The sequence below is a fragment of the Cavia porcellus genome, unplaced genomic scaffold, assembly GCF_034190915.1.
Source record: "Cavia porcellus strain 051 isolate PalLab524CR breed Dunkin Hartley unplaced genomic scaffold, mCavPor4.1 scaffold_22, whole genome shotgun sequence".
Taxonomy (NCBI): Eukaryota; Metazoa; Chordata; class Mammalia; order Rodentia; family Caviidae; genus Cavia; species Cavia porcellus.
The window spans coordinates 24566096-24585914 of NW_026947505.1; the positions used below are offsets into that span (position 1 = coordinate 24566096).

At 33.8% G+C, this 19819-nt stretch overlaps 1 long non-coding RNA gene across 3 annotated transcripts in view; it reads left to right on the forward strand.

The window, feature by feature from the left end:
- LOC111756349 (uncharacterized) overlaps positions 1–19819 on the forward strand; it is a 60613-nt gene that overhangs the window by 176 nt on the left and 40618 nt on the right. For 2 of the 3 annotated variants that reach the window (XR_010042068.1, XR_002790834.2), the window contains exons 2-3: positions 5953–6019; positions 6448–6543. This is a non-coding gene — a long non-coding RNA (uncharacterized LOC111756349). The remainder of the gene's footprint in view (positions 1–5952; positions 6020–6447; positions 6544–19819) is intronic. The other variant, XR_002790835.2, reaches the window with a different exon arrangement.

The following is a 19819-nucleotide window of genomic DNA, read 5'->3' on the forward strand; positions in this document are numbered from 1 at the left end:
GAAATACATACTCTGGGGAACAATTTGATTACTCTCAAGTGTTGAAGGTAATTATTTCTCTTCCATAGCTCCAATCTATTTTTTGTAAAAGGAAGATGTTGATTTGGTCATGTAAAGGCTCAGTTGTCTAATTTCTTTAATTTTTTATTCTAGTTGTTTTCTAGTTGATTTTCTTGTATTTTCATATTTCCAAATTGTGACACTTAGCCAGGCGTGGTGGCTCATGCCTGTAATCCCAGGACTCAGGAGGCTAAGGCAGGAGGAGCACTGCAAGTTCGAGACTAGCCTGGGCTACAAAGTGAGTTCAAGGCCAGCCTGACCTGCATAGAGACCCTGTCTCAAAAAAACAAACAAACAAAAAGGCATTTGTTCCTTTCTTGTATTTGTTCTTTTAGTTTTATTATTATTATTATTACTATTATTATTATTATTATGTGTAGAACCTTAAAGCACACTGTTAAATACTACTATCCTTGTGGACACTGAACACTTTTTTGTTTAACATGAGTCTTCCTGATATTTTATTAGATTTGTGATGTGAAAGTTACTAATTTGAGAAGCTGCTTTTATTATGCCTTGATTTAAGGAGATTCTGTAAGATGAGAAATTTCTTTTTTTTTCTTTCTTTTTTTTTTTGTATTTTTACCGGTACCAGGGATCGAACTCACAACCACACGCTTACAAGGCAGGCGCTTATGCCGATGAGCTAAATCCCAAGCACCAAGATGAGAAATTTCTATTTCTTAAAAATGTGATAAATTCCACTGTATAGCCAAGCATGTCTAATAGTTCTCCCAGGAATTGTATCTTTATGGTTTTAATTTCTTCAATAAAGATGTTCTACTCAAGATTTTATTTTTGAGCTAATTTTGAAAAATCAGCTAATTTAAACAGTTTATAAATTAATGCATGTATACTTATGGTTTTTAACAAATGTATATAGTTTCTCTTCATTCCTAATGTTTACTTTGTCTTTTTGAAAAAAATATGTTTGTCTTGATTATGCATATTAGTTTTTCTAAAGTAAGTGCTTTATTAGGAAAAAAAGACATACAAATGTAGAAATAACATTTAGTGAATCAATATATCTGTCATCTGTATTCAATAATCATCATTGTGGGCTCTTGTTTCATTTATACCTCTGCAGACGTCATAACATTTCAAATACAAATGCTTAATGCATATATTTCAGTTCATATCTCTGCATGATAGTTACACTTTGGTAATATACAGCAACAGTTCCATCACATCTCTATATTGGAATAATTAACATCAAACATTAATGGTGTTCATATATTCAGATTATCCCACATTTGTGTATACATGCGCACACACATAGACACACAAACGTACACACACACATATGAAATTAGGATCCAAATACATCCATCATTGCCAGTGTTTGACATTCATTTTAAATCTTCAAGCTTCAGGCCCTCTCGCCATCTTTTTCAGGATGCAATTTACAAACTGCGTGATTTGTCCTATGGAATTTTTCACATTTTAGCTTTTCTTAATTGCGATACAGTGAATATTTCCCTATGTCCTTTTCATATCCTGTGAATTGTAGTGATACTTGAGAGTTGGGTCAGACTCAGTTTTAATTTTTGTTTTTAATTTTGGCAAGCCTACTTCATAGTGTTGCTGTGTGTTCCCTTCAGGGCCGATTGCTTCCTTATGTGTTGTTACTTGTACTGATAATGCTTGATAATCAATTACCTTGACATTAGACCCTCCAGGGAATTCGGGATAAATATTTAATTCTTTCTCTTTGTCATTTTTCAAAATTATGAGTTTGTGAAGGTTAACAATGTTTTAAAATATATCACTGTATGTTTATAAACCAAGATACCTGACATGTTTAAACAGATTGTGGCTATTATTATCATTGTTGCTCTAATTGCCCAACCTGTTAATCTATGAAACTTTATTCAGGTTGGATTCCAAATTCTTTTGAGATAAACTTTGGGCCTTCAATGACTTTCTTCTTTTAGTATGATAAGCATCACTCATGTAGTATACTTCCTGCTGTAACCTGAAATCAGCCATTTTTCCAAGGAACTCTGGTTCTTTTGAGTGGAAAACAAATGTAAGAATCACATTTCACTGTTAGGAATGTTTTTTGGTGTGGAAGTGATAAATTTTAAAAAGTATTTTCAGAGCCAAGTGTGGTGGTGCATGGTGGTGATCCCAGCACTCAGGAGTCTGAAGCAGGAGAATCGTTGCAAGTTTGAGACCAGCCTGGGCTACAAAGTGAGTCCAAGGCCAGCCTGAACTGCATAGTGGGACCCTGTCTCAAAAAGACAAAAAAATTATTTTCAATGGAAAAAGCTAGAAAATGTATTTTTACGTAATGATGTGTTCAATTTAAATTTTAAATTATTTTCTAGGTGGTAACATTGAAATTAAGAAAAAGGACATATTAAATTAATGTCAAAATCATTAGGTATTAAACTATTTTCTTTGTAATGATTTTCTCTTTGTTCCACCGATAAATAGTGTCAAAAATTTGATTTTTGTTTTCATATAAGTGATTTTACCTCTTTACCTGGATGACCAAATATCTCATTTCCCCTTTCTTTTCAAAGGTCTACTACTTTAATACATCATGTCTTACTTTTCTCACTACTGAGACAAAAATGCCTGATGCTTAAAGTTAAGGGAGGAAGGGGTTTTTGTAGGTCACAGCTTGTAGAGGTTTCAGTCCTTAATCCTTTGGCTCCAACACAGTGTGGCAATTATTCATGGCTGTAGAAGATAGCAAAAGCAACAAGCAACCTTTACAGCAGCTTTCTGCCCTTTGTCAAGGCTGCTGGGATTAGGATGATGTCAAACCAATCAATGGACACTGATCACATACCCTTAGTCCCACCTTTACACACACATTTCAGCCTCCTCTGAAAAGCCTCCTCCCCACATGTCTGCATGAGGCTTTGGCGGTGGCGGTGGTGGTGGGGGGGGGGACATTTAGACACAAACCATAACCCACGAAATCTTGATTTGAGCCGTTCTGGGTCAGTCTTCAAAGACACATGATGGTTCATTAATGTACAGTTTCAAGCTATCTTGCAGTTCATAAAACTCTTCTTGAATTGCAATTGTAGTGCAAGTTTTAATCTTTGAGTTCTCAGCTTTTCTTAAAACATAAATCAAATCTATTTACTTCTTTCAATTCTTTGTTATCTGTTTCTTTATATTTTATAGATTTAAAAGTTTTCTTCCATTCCATCTTCTGGTTCTTGTCAGGTATTGTTACATCATTAGCTCTTAGTTTTTTTCTAGTCTTCTTTATTTCTTTTGTCTTTTTTGTACCAGGTACTTAACTCACAACCTAGCACTTGCCAGGCAGGAGCTTATGCTGCTGAGCTAAATCCCCGGCTGTCTTCTTCATTTTTTATATGTTTTTTAAAAGTCCTTTATTAATTTTGCCACCTCTTTACACAATTTTATTTTCTAAAATCTCTCTTTGTGATGTTTTTTCTAATTCATATTTTTACTGTTAAGGATGGCAGCACGGCTTGTGTTAAAACATAAGGCTCTAGTCTTATCTGTAGGGCTTCTCTTTCTGCTGCTTTTTGTGTATGAAGATACTCTGTAGCTCTCCTTCCTAATGGTAAATTTACATGGCCTTTGTTTGAACTTCTTTATTTTTTATGTAACGCAAGCATTCATTTACTTATGGAAGAAAGGGTAGCTTTTTCTTTACCCCCTACCCTTATACTTTATAGCTTTAAATCTTTTCATCTTCTACACAGTGATCGAAAATGTCTCATCTTTCCTGAGATTTGTGTTCATTGCTTTCCTTCCTGACTTTTATATACACTGTCACTTTCTCTTCTTTCCATTGACCTTGTTCTGCTTAATTTGGATGTTACTCCAGCTATTTCTCTGCAATAGAAGGTGCTGCGTGGGAAGAGCTTTATAGTTTGTTAGCTTTTTAAATTGTAATGTCCAGGTGGGCCAGTGCTATCAGATCTTTGCAGTATGGGTTTGCTTACACCCGAGAGTAGGTCTCCAGCTGCTGTCCTTAGGTTGTCTGCTGGGATTGACAATTAGCATCCATACATTTTAGATCCTGGTGCTTTTTCCACTGCTGCCTTCTACAGAGTGACAATGCAGTCTTGGAACAGTTCAGTTTGGCCTTGCACACTTGAGATACTGCCACTTTCTTTTATCCAGCTTTGGTTTTCTCTATTTTCATAGAGGTTTTGGGAGATCAGAAACCAAATTTACTACTAATACTATATTTCTCATCCAGTTTAGAGTTGTACTGGCCAGATCTCACTTTTTTTTTTCCTTTCCTTTTATTTTTGGTAGTAGCGGTTGAACTCACAACTTTGTACTGTGAGGCAGATGCTGTGCAGCTGAGCTATATTCCTGGTCTTTCTTCCTATATTTTAAATTTCTATCTTTAATAATTCTCTTCTCCTTTTTGGAAGGTTACCTGGGTTTTTTTCCTTGAAAAATGTAATTAATATATTTTTACTGGTTCTCAATTTATAATAAATGCTTTCAGGATTTTTTTTTCCCTCTCTGAGCACTACTTTGGTTATATTCCTCCGAATTTAGACTTTGATATCCAGTGTCCTTGCTTTGCCACTGTTGTTTAAAGTGTTTGTTTTACATTTATTTTATTGTGGTCAATAAACTTTGCTTGTATAACAAGTTTTTGGAATTTGTTGTACTTTTCCTTGTGGCCTAATATATGATCAGCTGTTGAGAATGTTTTATGGATGTTTTATGGATGTTTAAATATAGTATGTCCTCTGTAAGTTAAATACAAAGTTCACTGTAATGTTTTAGATCCAGCTTATTAGTTGTATAATTTAGATTTTTTAGTTTTATTTTTTCTTTCTTGGAACAGGATTCCGGGAGGAATGTATTAAGATAATCCATCATGACTGTGGCTGTAGTTTTGTCAACTTCTCCTATATTATTCTATCAGTTTTGTTTTGTATATTTAAAAATATGGATAAATTCATGGAGCTTCAGGCTGCTATATTTTCTAAACAAAATTTTCTTTTAAACAATATGAAATATCTTGTTTCTTTAATTGCTTTTTGGTTTGCATTTTTAAAAATCCTTTAGTGACTCTTTGCTTACCTGTCTTCTTTCTTTCTTTCACTTACTATTTCGTTTTAAAATCATTTGGCTTATTTTTTTCTATTTTTATTATTTTTACTATTTTGAATTGTGTTTGATGATAACATATAGGTAGAATTAAAAGTTACAGTTTTTATCTTTTAATAGAAAAACAACACATTTGTATTTATAATCATATTTATGTATTTGACTGGTTCTAATTCTCTTACTTTATATTTTCTCTTTTTTTTTCTTTCTATGGTTCTAGCTTAGCTTTTTTGTGCTTATCATGTTCTATCGCTTTTTGTTTTTTCTTTATTCATTTGAAAATCATGGATTTTATTTCTTTTTCTAGTTGTACCACATATGACTCTTAAAATAATTTTTATCTAGGATATATTGGCAAAGTGTTATTTTATAACATTTCTGAGTATATATTTTATGAGCCCTTAAACCTCTAAAAAATATAATTTTTTCATATATGGTGAATAGCTCATCTGGATGTCATTCATAGGTTCATATTTTCCTTATTTCCTGAAATAAATTTCCAAATGTGTACTAGGTTTTTTTTGTTAGTACATATTTGCAATACATAATGTTTATAAATAGGAATATTCCTATATTCCTGTTGAATTGGTACATGTATGTAACACAATTCAGTTCTTTTTTTTCAATCCCTTTTCACTTTCCTCTTCCTCCATCTCTTGATCCTCTTCACCTTTGAGAAAAGTCTATTTCCCTGTTTTCTATTATGCATCTTTTTTCTGTTATTTGTCTTGCTGTTTATATTTTATATTTCATATATAAGGCAAACCATGTGATATGTAAGCTTGCAAGTCTGATTAATTGTATTTAACATTATGGTTTCAGTGCATCCATTCCCCTACAAAGGACTCAGATTTATTCTTCTTTATGGCAGAGTAGAATTCCACTGTGTGTAAGTACCACACTTTCTTTATCCACTTTTTAGCCATGCTGTTGATGGACAAATAGGCTGCCTCCATGATTTAACTATTATGAATTGTGCTGCTATAAACATGAGCTGCATGTATGGCTGTAATACGATGTCTTTAACTCTTTCAGGAAGATATCTGGGTCAAATGGAATTTCTATGTTTAGTTTTTTGAGGAATCTCCACACTGGTTTCCATAGTGGTGCACTAGCTTACATTCCCACTGACAAATGTAGACCGGCTTTGTCATGGTTTCTGTCGGTGGCCCCCAGGGCTCATGCATTTGCATTGTGCATTTGTGATTGGTTCATTGTCTAGCACTTGGATTGACGGTGTCAGTGTTACACCCACCTAGGGGTGGAGCCAGCATACAATACAATGGCAGGAAGAAGATGTGTGTCTCTCTCTTGCAGGTTTCTACCTTGCTGTTTGCAGCTGCCATGAACTGCGGCCCACCATGCCACCCTGCTTTGGAATCAACTGAGAATGGACTGAAACCTCCAAAACCTGTAAGAAATAAACCTGTCTTTCCCCAACTTTGAGCATCAGGTATTTTGTCTCAGTGATGAGTAAAAAGTAACTAAGACAGGTTCCTTTTCCCCAGCAACCTTGGCAGCATTTGGGTGTTGTTTCTGTCCAGGATTAGGTCAGTTGGTTAGTCTGCACCTCTGCTGCTGTATGTCAACATTAAGCAAAATGGAGAACAGGCTTAAAGTTGGTGAGTGGTCTCACCCTTGTGTCAGGGTGCCACTCAGCCAGCATGAGCCTGTTTGCTTGCCTGTCTTCTTCTGAATCTTGACAACATCGTTCTAATTTTGTCTCACATTGCTAATGAGGAGACAGTGGCAATCTGGATTTTTTTTTGTATATTATTCTTTTTGAAAGGATTTAGTATTTTTTTATTCTTTCATAATAATGTAAAATTCAGTGATGATATGTTTAGCATATACGTGTATATATGTGTGTGTTTCAATTACTTCTGTCCAATTCTAGATAAGTAATCTGAGTACAGGGAAAAGATTCTCTCATAGTCTTAAAATAATGTTGTTTTTCTTCTTTCTTTCTTTTTTTTTTTTTTTTTGTCTTTTTGCGTCAGGATCTCACTATGCAGTTCAGGCTGGCCTGGGACTCACTTTGTAGCCCAGGCTGGTCTCGAACTTGCAGTGAACCTGCCTCAGCCTCCCAAGTGCTGGGATTACAGGCATGTGAACCATGTCCGGCAGCTGGCCCTCATTCTTTCTAATTCTTCCATTTAGGAAATCCTATGAGATATGTATAAAGGCTTCTATTCCTGTCCTCCACATCTTTCACCTCTTCTTTTATAATTTTAATTTTATAATCCTTTTGTCATTCTAGAACATTTATTAGTTCAGTCTTAAAGCTCAATACTTTTCTCTTTATTGATCATTTAGCTTTTGAGTCAAATCGGCTTTTATATTTTTATGACCAAATTCTAATTTGTTTAAATTTTAAAGAATAGTTTAATTTTTGGTATATTGTTGGTATATTTATATTATTGTTGGTATATTTATTTTAAAGCCTTGTTCTGTTTGCCTCATCATTGCTATAGAGTATGCACTTTTATTTTCTTCACACTGATGTCTCATGTAATGGAATGGATTTTTATGCATCGCATGGCGATTCTTGTTTACCTGTTCATCCTTTAGTCTGTGATAGCAGTTCAGTTTCTTTGTTTTCACTCACTGTTAGGGAGGCAGGAGCAGGCTGATGGCTGAGATACACTGAAACATCTTCTGAAAGAGTAAAAAAGAAGCCTTTGTTGGTGTCTCTTTTCTTCCACGTGTCACCAGCCCCTGAGACCTGCCTGTGTCTCTCCAACCTTATCTTTAAACATTTACCGCTTCTGAGTCAGAGGCAAAGAACTGTTATTTACAGTGTAGCATGCGCTTCCTGCTCATGTTCTCCCCAGCTCCCAGAAGAGCAACCCAGGTATATGCAGATAGTCTGTTTACATCACAGCAGAGAAAACCCAAACTTAGGAAACTCAGAGTTTTAAAGCTAACAGATAGCAAACCTACCTGATCTTTGGTCTTCAGTGAAACACTATCTTTAATTTACTGGGTGCTCAATAAACTTCTGCTCCAGAGAGATATGCCATGTGGTCCTTCCGTGGCTGCTTACCGCCTCTTCATCCTTGTTAGGATGGTTTGGAACAAAAGCAAGACATGCAGAAATATGAAAGGCCCAGGAGGAATTTTCTCCCAGCACTACCTTATTAAAAATACTTGAGTCCTTTAGATTTTTTGAATATATAGCCTGAGCTACAGATAATGATGACTTCTTTCTCTTAGTTCTTCTTCATTTATGTGACATCCTCACCATCGCCACTATATTAGCTAGCACCTCTAAAACAAAATTAAGTTTGATTCTTGGTGCCAAAAACAAACAAACAAACAAACAAACAAATCCCCCCCAAATCATTAAGTAATGATGCTCGTAATGGGTTCTCCTGACTTCTGATTTCACAGCAACACATTTCTTTTAGTATATTTACCATTAGTTTCTGGAAAATGTTCCTCATTATGTATTGAGAGTATCTTTTGATTTTAATTTTTTTATTAATAAGGAGCTTCTAAAGGTCATCTAATAAATTTTTTTCATGTGATTATATTATTTTTTCTTCAACTTTTAAATGTAATAAATATCATCAAAGTGCTGGTACTGAATCATGTTGGAATAAGCTTTAGTTTTACAACAATGTTATATAATTGTATGTTTAATTTGTTACTATTTTATTTCAAAATTTCATCTATATTCATAACTAAAATTTTCTGTGCTTTTTCTCTGGAGGTTTTGCCATCATGATAAATTAGAAAGCTTATTGTCTTCTTTTACTTTATCAGATTACATTCTGATAAAACCATTGCAAACTGAAAATGTATTTGATCCATGTAACCTATGAAACATTTCCCCCTGGCAACACAGTGCACTGTAGAGGATCAGCTGTTTCCCCTTCTGATCCATGGATGACTGGGAACCAAAATTACTGCTGCCAGCCAAAATTGTGAGAGTGCTGTATTATGTGTCACTAGCTCAGGAAAAGACAAAAATTAAAAAAGCAGAGTGTAGTTCCAACTGGATGCATATTGCTTTTGCACAGCTCTAAGGTTAGAAAATCCTGAGGGGGACCATCCTTGACAGAGAATGAACAGCCAGCATTTTCAAACACTTTAAGTAACAAAAGAAGGTTTTGTAACAAATGAGTTATACATAACACCAATAAAAAACAGCTAGTAAAACTCTCTTTACTCCTTCCAAAATTTGCTTGTAGCCTTTTTACTTCGATTTTCTAGAATTTCAGTACTGCTTTCACGTATTTTAAGACTCGAATAACACTAAAAAACCAGTATCAGCCATTTTTTCCACAGTTGTTTAGGTGAGTACTTCAAAGCTAATGTCTTTCAATATTGTACTTTATATTTTACAATAGCATGCTTAATCTGCCATTTTTGCTTATCAATTTAATTACTACCCTTGCCTAAGATGATAGATGAGGATTTAGCCTTTTCCCCTCATTGTCTCCTTGCCTACCTTACCAACGTAGTTATAACTATTTTCATTAAATCAATAGTCTATCTATTAGTATTTTTCAATTCTGATCCAAGTTATGTGCTATGTCTTACTTTTTCTTCTTGTGAAGAGGAAAGGGAAACAGAACGCCTCATAAAAATGACCCCTCTGCCTAGTTTCTTATTTACTATTGCCAGTTGTTCTCCAGTGCTCCATGGTGAAGGCATGAGAAAAATTATCATTTCGATTTCTTTTATTTTTACTTTTTCTGTGTTGTGTCCTAACGAGCAAGGTGGCATCACACAGTTCTGTGACATAGGTCTCATTATATTTTGATCATTTATTTTTGTATCATTTGGAGGTAACCCTTGTTTCTTCTGTGTTATTCTAGTTTCTTGGATCCTAAGTCTAATTGTTTTCTATGTCTCTGTTTTCTCTCTGTCTTTGTTTCTCTATGTCTCTGTCTCTGTCTATCTCTTTCTCTCTTAGTGTATGCTTCACCTTTGTGAAGCATGGCCTACTCTATTTTTCTAAGTAAGGGTACTGAGGAAGTAAAATTTGAGATTTTCTAGGGTTTTAAAACATTAATATTTGAGTGGTTATAAAATTCTAAGTTGAAAAATCACCTCTCTAGAATTTTGCACTCATTTTTCTATTATCTTCCAGTTTTCAGTGATGTTGCAAATAACCCCAATGCCATTTGTATTCTTTTATAAAAGATAAGTGATGCATTTTATATATGGAGTGTACAAATCTTAAATATATAGTTTAGTGAATTGTTATATATAAATAGCAGCACTTAGTGAGGTTAAGGTCACATAAAATATTTCTGGAACTCGTAAAGGCCTGCCACAGATGTTCTGTCTTAGTAAATCATTCTTAGCTAGTATATCTAGCTGATTTTCTGATTGTTATTAGCATTATATTTGCCTGCTCTTGAACATCATCTAAAAGGGGTTATGCAGTATATAACCTTTTGTATTTGGCTTATTCTCAACATTACGTCTTTCATATTCATCTACATCGTTCTATGTAGCAGTCGCTAATTTTTCTTAAATTGCTAAATTTAGTGCTACCTTTAATGAATATTATGGATAGTGTCATTTTTTCCCAACTTTTTTCTTTCCTTAATAAGATATAGTGAATATTTTTGTGCACAATTTTCTTATTCTTGATTCTTAGTGTGTGTATCTCTCCCTCTGGAAGCTTTTAGGACACATACTTTTTATTTAAATGATACAAAATTTTATTACTATATGGTTTTATGCCGCTTTGTAGGTACTTGTTTCTTTTAGTGATGTAGTCTTGGAAAATTTCTTGTAATATTTCTTTCATAATTTCTTCCTGTAGCATTTTCTCTGCTAAATTTAGAATCTCTACCAATCAAATCCATCAAATTCAGTTTTTCTGTCCTATTAGCTATGTATGTCATTTTGGTCCCATTGATGAAAGATTTTTGAAACTGTACTTTTCCTTCCATTATTGAAAATCTATTTCAACATTTATTCAATTTCCAAGTGTTTCTCTTTATTGTCTTATTCATTGTTTTGGAACAGTCTGAGAGACAAGGATTGTTTCCTATTATATTATATTCAGAATTTCACTTAGTCCCTGTCTGCATCTGTCCAGACTGTCACAGATCGGGAAGCTCATAAATAAGAGAAATTTGTTACAGCCCTGAAGATTGAGAAGTCCAAGATTCAAAGTGCTGGCAGATTCAGTATCCAGCAAGGGACCATTTCTTTTTTCATGGCTGTGGCACCTTCCTGCTGTATTCTCACAGGGAAGAGGCACAGCAGTTCTCTGGGTCTCCTTTTTAAGGGATACTGATCTGTTCATTCAGTCTTGGCCTCGTGACATAGTCACCTCCCAAAAGCCTTGTCTCAAAATAGCATCCCACTGGGAATTAGATATCAAGATAAATACTTGGGAGTAGGGAGACAAAAATATTCATACAATGGATATCACCTTGTTTTGGTCTCTGTTGTTCACTTCTGTTCTATTTTGTGCCTCGTACACAGAAGTCTGGTCTCTCAGATTTGATTTCTCAATTGAATTGCACTTAGGTTTCCTCCATTTTCATGAGAGTGTGGGCAGATGGACTAATGCTTGGTTGTGATACTTTGGTCTGATTATTCCAAAAAGGCACTTTCATGTAATGCTCCCATGTCAGCTGCCGGGCATCATCCTTAGTGTACTTGGTTTCTGTTTGGTTCACATCCTAAGCTTTTCTGGGTTTCTGTAAAATCTGCTGGCACCAGTCTCATTGATATTCCATCCTGTAATCTTGGAGGTTATAGCTTCTTCCATTTTACTAAATCATCTGCTTTTCATCTTCCAAATGATAGTTTTATTTACTGTTCTCCTCTCTTGTTCTCTTGGTTCTTGTATTTTTATAGCATTTTATTCCTTTAATGGTCATTTTACTGAGTTTCTGTGAGGGAGACAGATGAAAGTACCTGGTCCCAGGCGTATGTCAAAATATGTGTGTTTTAGTTTTTTTATTTTGGATTAGTTGCTATGCTATTATCATTTTTTATTATTAAATTTATTGGTACAATTTAGATAATACATATTGATCACATTCTTCATAGGAAATTTTTACCTGCATGTGATATATCATGGTACCTCTTTTTTTCCCCTATTCTCCTTCTTATTTATAAAGCTATGTTTTATATTTTTATGAATTTGTAAATTACATTTTACAGTTCTTTTTAGTATCTTTTTGGTTAATAATTATATGTTGGGAAGATTTTATGGTGGAAATAAATAAGATGATTAATGGTGATAGTCATGGAAATGGTGAACTCGATAGCCAGTATGCATTTACTAAAAACAACTCATATCAAATGATACCATTGCTTTTTTTTGATGGTTTTATACCTCTGTTACATTCTGCTTCTACTAAAAAGACACTATTCCCTTTATCAAAATTGCTGAGCCTGAGAATTGGGAACTCTTCAACTTTAACTTTGAACTCTGTGCTTTTAACATAGAAATTATTTTTGGATCAAATGAAAGACCAAGTTTTGTGGTGCAGCAAGGAAAGGATGATTCTTTCATGTAAAGCATCTATACTTCATTAATGCAAGTAGTTCATTGCTCATGTACCTTAAAGCTATAGCTCTTTGTAATAAATATATCCCTACAGAGATCAGTTTTGTTATAATCATTTTGGTAATTACAGAAACTCTCAATGTAAGACAATAGATTTGACATTCATTAAAACAGTTCACATTATATGTGTTCTTAAGAATTCACACAATGCTGAGTGTTTTTTTTTTTTCTGTATGCCTTAAATGCATGTATCCTTTCATTGTTTGCAGTTGAGTCTCCAGAGAGTGCAAGAAAACAAGTTGAAAAAATGTTCTAAGTGGATACTGGACTTAATATCTAAATGAAATTTTATAGATGAATATCAAATTTTAATATATGTAATTTTCTGATATTCAGAAGAGCTAGATAGTGTTCTGTAAATGTAAATGTAACAAACTTGCCTGTTAATTCAGTCTTTTAAACTTACTTGTGTTATTACACAATATTTTAGAATATATTCTGTATTAATTCAACAAAAAATTAATGCTACTAAAATATTTAAAACAATAAAATTATGACATTTAAGATTTTTTTCCTAAAGTTTTAAGTTCCTAAGTTTTAAATTTTCCTAAAATAAATAAAAAAGAATATCTTTATAAAATAATTTTTGCTTAAAGATCTAGTTTCACTAGTCTTTTGATGTCTTGAAAAATTAATTTATTAACTATTTCACTGACTCATGGTTTTACAAACAAACAAATTAGTTATTTTAAATATGATTCTTGGGTTCTCACCTGAAAGATTGGAAGGTGAGGTTGAAATGAAACAGTCTAAGCAGGCTTTTTAGCTCAATACCTACAACACAGTAATGTTATTATTTTTCTAATTATCATAATCTTATAAGGGCTAATTTAGCTTGGAAATACACATTGCTAATAGAATATGAACAACCCTCTGCTCTTATTAAAGAAAATGGGAAGGTATCCTTAGAGGTACAGAAAAATTAAATCAAAATACTTTGGGAATTCAATTATAATTTTAGGAGTAAAATGGGTTAGGATGCATTTCATGTCTTACACAGATTTTTTTTATTAGCCAGCAACATACAGAATATTATGTAAATGTAAAATGATTTTATATCATTCATTATTTACTTTTCAGGGGCATTAAAATCATACATAATAAGTATCTTGCAGTTTTATTAGCAAAATAGATATTTAAATAAATTAACAGACTATGTTCTGGTAGATAACATGGTATGATTGCTTAAAAATTGTTTTATGCATCATAAAATTTTCAGACCAGAATATATTAAATGAGTTTATTTTCACCAGTTTTTATACATTGCTTTCATCAAGTTACTGACAAGCAACCGTCTTTTAGTTGTGTTGCCTTGGGCTGCAAATAACAGTAAAGTTGGGTAAAAAATGAAAAGCACAAAGAAATTCTTTTCTCACATAAGAAGATTTGAGAGATAAGTTCCAAGGTTGGTGAACTCTTCCAGTTTGCTCTGTTAAGGCCCAAATTTTATTTGGGTGAGAAAGAGGAGGAAGAGTTCCGTATGAAACATTTCTGAAAAAATGTTAAATACAATTCCCGCTCCCTCCCCCCGAAGCCACAGTGCTGGCATATGCACATGCCTAAACTAGTCGGAAAAAATGAATATAGTACAATTATTGGTTTAAATTAGTGCATATTTCCTGCCTGGGCCTTGGGAGAGGTCCAGGGCCACACGCCGTGTGAGTGAAATGGTTTTCTACAGGGAAGAGGATCGCCTGTGAGAGCCTGCCACAGAGTCACATAGCTATCTAGTGATGAACACTGAAGGTCTGGTTTTTCAAATCTGTCTAGTTTCCACATCAAGGCCTTCTTCTCTCATCCCTTCATTTCTTAGCTTTCTGGCCTTCTTTCCTCTAGAGCACTGATTGCTAACTTTTCCTATTTCCTCATTTTTTTCCTCTTATCTTAGTATTTTCTCCCAGAAGCAAAAGTAAGCTAATCTTGTTCCATGTAAAATGGCTTACCCATAATGATTTGTGGCCTTATTTTTTTGTACCGATCTTTATGGGGGTGTTGTTGTTGTTGTTGTTGTTGTTGTGTTGTTTTGTTTTGAGATAGAGTTTCACAGTGCAGTTCAGGCTGGCCTTGAACTCACAGCAATCTTTCTCCCTCAGCCTACTAAGTGCAGGGATTACAGGTGTGTGTCACTATGCCTGGCTTTTATCTTTATAAATTTATCTATATGATTTCCCAGTGAAAACAAATGACATCCTTTAATATACTCACTGTCAGCGGATACTCAATTCATTTTTCTTATTCTCAGTGGGTTAACATAAAAACAATTGCAGAGATTACACTAGGAAATTTCACTAGAAATTTTTGTTAACTGTGTTGTTTCTCTAGAACAACAGAAACAAAAGGACATGTGTGTACACACACACACACACACACACACACACACACGCATGCATATGCACACACAATTTATTATAAGAAAGAACTTGGCTCCCATAATCATGGATATTATTAATTTCCAAGATCTGCAGGGTGAGTTGGCAATATAGAGACCTAAGAGAGTTGACGTGTAGTTTCATTCTAAATCTGAAAGTCGGAGGACCAAGCTGATGGCGTGTTTCTGATCCAAAGACCAGTGCGGTTAAGGTCGAGGAATTTTGGTTTGAGCTCAGTTTCCTATTTTAAATCTTTCAGGCAGGAAGAATCCCCTTTCTTTGGGAAAAAGTCATTCTTTTTGTTCAGTTCAGACATTCAGCTTTTTAAATGAGGCTCACCCACATTAGGGAAGGCAATTCGTTTTCTTCAGTCTACCAGTATAAATGTTCATCTCATCTAAAACCACTCTTAAAAGAATTTTCAGAATAATGCTTGAACAGCTTATCTGGGCATACTATGGCCCAGTCAAGTTGATACTTAAATTAATTATCACAATGGTCTATTGGTTGTAAGAACTGGGAGAACTAAAAGAATAAATTAAGGAAATAATAATCTTGTTATCGTCAGTGTTACTAATTGTCCTGAGTTGTGGATAAAATTACTGGGAACATAGGAAGGCAGCCAAACTATCCAGATTCTTCTGAGTATTCACCTACTGTCCTGCTTTTGCTTCAGGCATCTGTATGTGCTTTCTTTCTGACTTCTAAACTGTCAATCCCCCGAATATTTGCTCTAACAACCCCACATACATATCCTTTATAGTTTATAAGTTTTATTTTATCATTTATTATGAGGGGTTAATAAAATAATCAAAGAGAAACAAAGATAAAGATCGTGCCTTGTGTGTTTAACTTTATGTCTTCTACCTGGAAAACTTGGTGTGTGATTAAAAATTGCATAGGTTACTCCTAAATATATCAGTAATGAAACCAGAAGTTGTCTAAAGTAGCTGAGCTGGTAGAGCTAAAGTGTTTACATGAAAAAAATAGTACTGAGTCAGACTTATCAACATATTATTAATGGGAACTACAATGGTCATCTAGTAAGGAAAAAGGTAAGATAACTGAGTGTAGACCCTTAGAAAAAAATGTGTATATTAAGAGAGTGGGAAGACAGAGATGTAATGGTGGACGAGGATGAAAAAATATAATTAGAGACCTGTTGAAAGAATTAGGAAAGGAAAGAGAAAGAAGATACAAATTAAGAGCAGAGTTTTAGCATAAAAAATCTCAAGCGGAGTTCTGAGAGAAACAATGTGGAGTGGTTTCCTGAAAAGAGAATGGTAAATTCAGGCAGTCAGGGCTCTGAAGAGTTAGGCGGAGAGCACGTGAAAATGGCAAATACGGACATTACGCTTAAAAATTACAGTGATAACAAAAAGTGAGCAATGATAGGAAAATCAAAAACATCTCACTGAAAAGGGAAACTCCAGAAGAGCTGCACATATTTGTGAGGAGAAAGAAACAGTAAAGAAAGATAATTCTTAAATATAAAAGCTATAGTTTTATGTATTGTCAAGAGTTTTTGCTAAAAAGTCTTTGTATTGTATTTTTGAAAATATTTTTCATGAAAATTTCTCATTCTTGTTCCTGATTTTTTTTTTAACAAATCATCCATCCACTACGGTAAATTTTTTTTGCCTTTGTTTTCTGTAACATGTTTCTTATTGTAAATAGAATTCTTTGTGTCTTTCTATATGACTATTGTTTTGAGTCCTTCTCTAAATTTTAAACCGAAAACCATCCTTGAGGTATTCACTTTGAAGTAGCTTGGTAATTCTCTTTCAGTGGAGGTAGATTTTATTCAAATAAAAATGGTTTTCTGTTCTTTTATTGTACTTATGAAAAAGTTATTAGATTTCAAATGTGATGGATCTATGTAACAGGCTGCCTGCGGCCTGAATTTTCTTCATCTTGGCTTTTTAAAAAGTGAATGAACTGTTGGCCAGCCTCTTCTTTGGTCTGCAGGAAGTGAAAGCAGTTGTCTGAGCCATTGTGGTTTTTTCGACATACAGTAATTAGAGAAAGATGAAGTTTTCCTGTAGGTATCTAATGTTTTATATATGAGCATTTAAACAATATAACTATCACAAATTTATGATCAGTTTGTAAAAGCGGCAGTTTGTTGAAGAGGAAACTTGACTATAAAATTATGGATGTGAGCAAGTGAGAATATCTACATAACACATGGACCTAATTTCCAGAAATTCATTTTTATTACTCTTTACAATGTGTATTGAATATGATACACAGCACAGATGAAAAAGTTGTCCATTGCCATTTAAAGTTGTATGCTGCTTGATTTTGGTTGATTATGTTGGCATGTATTATGTATTTGAATGTCTTTTTTTTTCTTTTGATCTCTTAGATACAGGGGTTTACTATGTAGGTCAGGCTGCCTTGAACTCACTTTGAGTCCAGGTTGTCCTAGAATGTGTGGTGACCCTCTTGCCTCAGCTTCCCAAGTGTTTGGATTATAGGTGTGTGTAACCATGCTTGGCTAAATATTCTTAATGTTGACATCAAGTTTTTTTTTTAGTATATAAAAATTTATATTGTTATATAGAAGTTGTTATTATTATATAGAAATATAATGTTTGGTTTTTGCCATAACAGATATCAAATAAGGTCATTAGTAGCATTCTAAAAATATTACTTTACTTCTCAGAAACTTATTCATGATTCTTTGAGATCTGAGTCACCAGAAATGATGTATCTGCATCACCAAAAGACTTTCAAGAATGTGTGCATAATGCATAGTGAGGAGAAAATTATAGATATCCATTCATATGCACAGCAACGTGCAGTTGATTGATAACTTTGGTAGATTAGCTTACTTAAGAGCATGGACTTTTCTTTAGTTTAACAATAATCAGGGAAGAGTGGGACAGGGTTCATTTCTGACATTTCACATTATGTTCATCGGCAGATTTAAGCACAGATGAGAAGGCATAAGTTAGCTGTTATGTTCGGGTTATGAGTAAAAATGTCACATGTTAGGTGTTAGGGGAATATACCAATCCTAAGATGCGGCCCACCAGTGCCTCAAAATGTGATCTTATTTGGAAATAGGGTCTTTATAGAGGACATCAAGTTAGTACTTAATTAAATGGCCACATTTAACTATTAGGGAGGATGCCAGCTAAAAACCTGGAATTTTGGTATAGCAGAAGATGAAGAATGTTAGATTTTGGAGGATAATTACCAGTTCATGGCATAAGTAAAATTGTGATTGTGGAGTTAAAGCTTACAGTTTCTGTGAAGGAAATCGCAGGCATTTTAGAAGACTTTCCTCTGAATTGCCTTATTCCTAGCTCTGAATCACTGCTGTTCTAAACCAGACTGAGATCAATCTTCTTAGTCTGGTTTAGCATCAAATAGTAGTCTGTTGTCTTCTCTTTTTATCTATGCTTTTGGCCTTATTCTTAGACTTGGGTAGACATTCTCAGATTTGGAGAAGGTCAGGCCTTTCATGTTTTGTCTTCTTTATGTCTGTCTGTACTGCCACCTCAGGATAATTACACCACTGCATTCTAACACTGATCTAGTCCAACTATTCTTACAGTGTAGTATTTGCTACATTGTAATTACAAAGTAGGATTAAATTATAACTATAAAGCAAGATTAAATTATTCCTAAGCCATATCTGTGAGGTACAAATATTTTATTGACAATTGATCTGATTATCAGAGTAAGACAGGAAAAGCTAGGAAAGCAATCAACAGCCTTAGATTTATAATGATGTATTCTGCTATGTCGTGTTCACCATCATAGCATTTTTGCTAGTTACTTTATGCTCATTCTTTAAGATATTTTTATCCTCTTCATTAACAAGATTTATTCATCACACTAGGTATGAGTAATATGTACTGAGGATTTAATTAGCATATCAATATTAAGTAATTTGTTTGACCAGTCAATAATGAATTTTCACTGATATAGGTACTAGAACACCTTTTTTTCTTTTTCCAGAAGAATGCATATTAGAAGCATATTTAAATAAATTTCAAGTTGTTTCATGGTTGACCACTGTTTCTTTGAGGGACATACTATTTTGATTAATACAGATTAACATTTTATGTTAAGATATTTTGTTTATACAGATAATTCTGTGAAAGGGAAAAATTAATTTTTTTAAAAAAAATCCAAAGGAAGCTGGAGTTTACTAATGTAATTTCTATTTTATTACAGATTTTGAGACATTTAATTGTCTGGTGGCAAGTATGAAATAGATCATTTATTAGCTGAAATATTGCCCAGAAAATGTGGAAAGAGAGAATGTTTGCAGTTTAATAAAGATAACATCTGTACTCTTAATAGAAGTGTTGTGTTTCTGAGACTTTTTTCCCCCTCATTGGAAAATGATGCCGAGTCTGTTAGCTTTGCAACACTCAGACTGATGATTCTAATTGAAGAGTGAATCATGGTCATAGTGCTCCTATTAGAAATATAAACTAAATGGAGCTTCTGAGTAAAAGCTGAGCCAAAACAGTAAACTACTGATGTGGAAAGTTCTAGCCGTGTGACTATTTTGTTTGCATAGCTGAGCAAAATTAGAATAACTCTCATTTATAATTATTTGTTTTGGTTATTTTTTTCACGTTCCTTAAATATATTCTTATAACCTTAACTGTACTGGATTACTTTTAGTCCTGGACAAGCACTTTACAAACATTTTCTAATTTTATTGAAGAATTGTTTATCTGCAACAAAGCCCACATATTTTAAACACTAATTTAATCAGTTTTGCCATTTGTATATACTCATT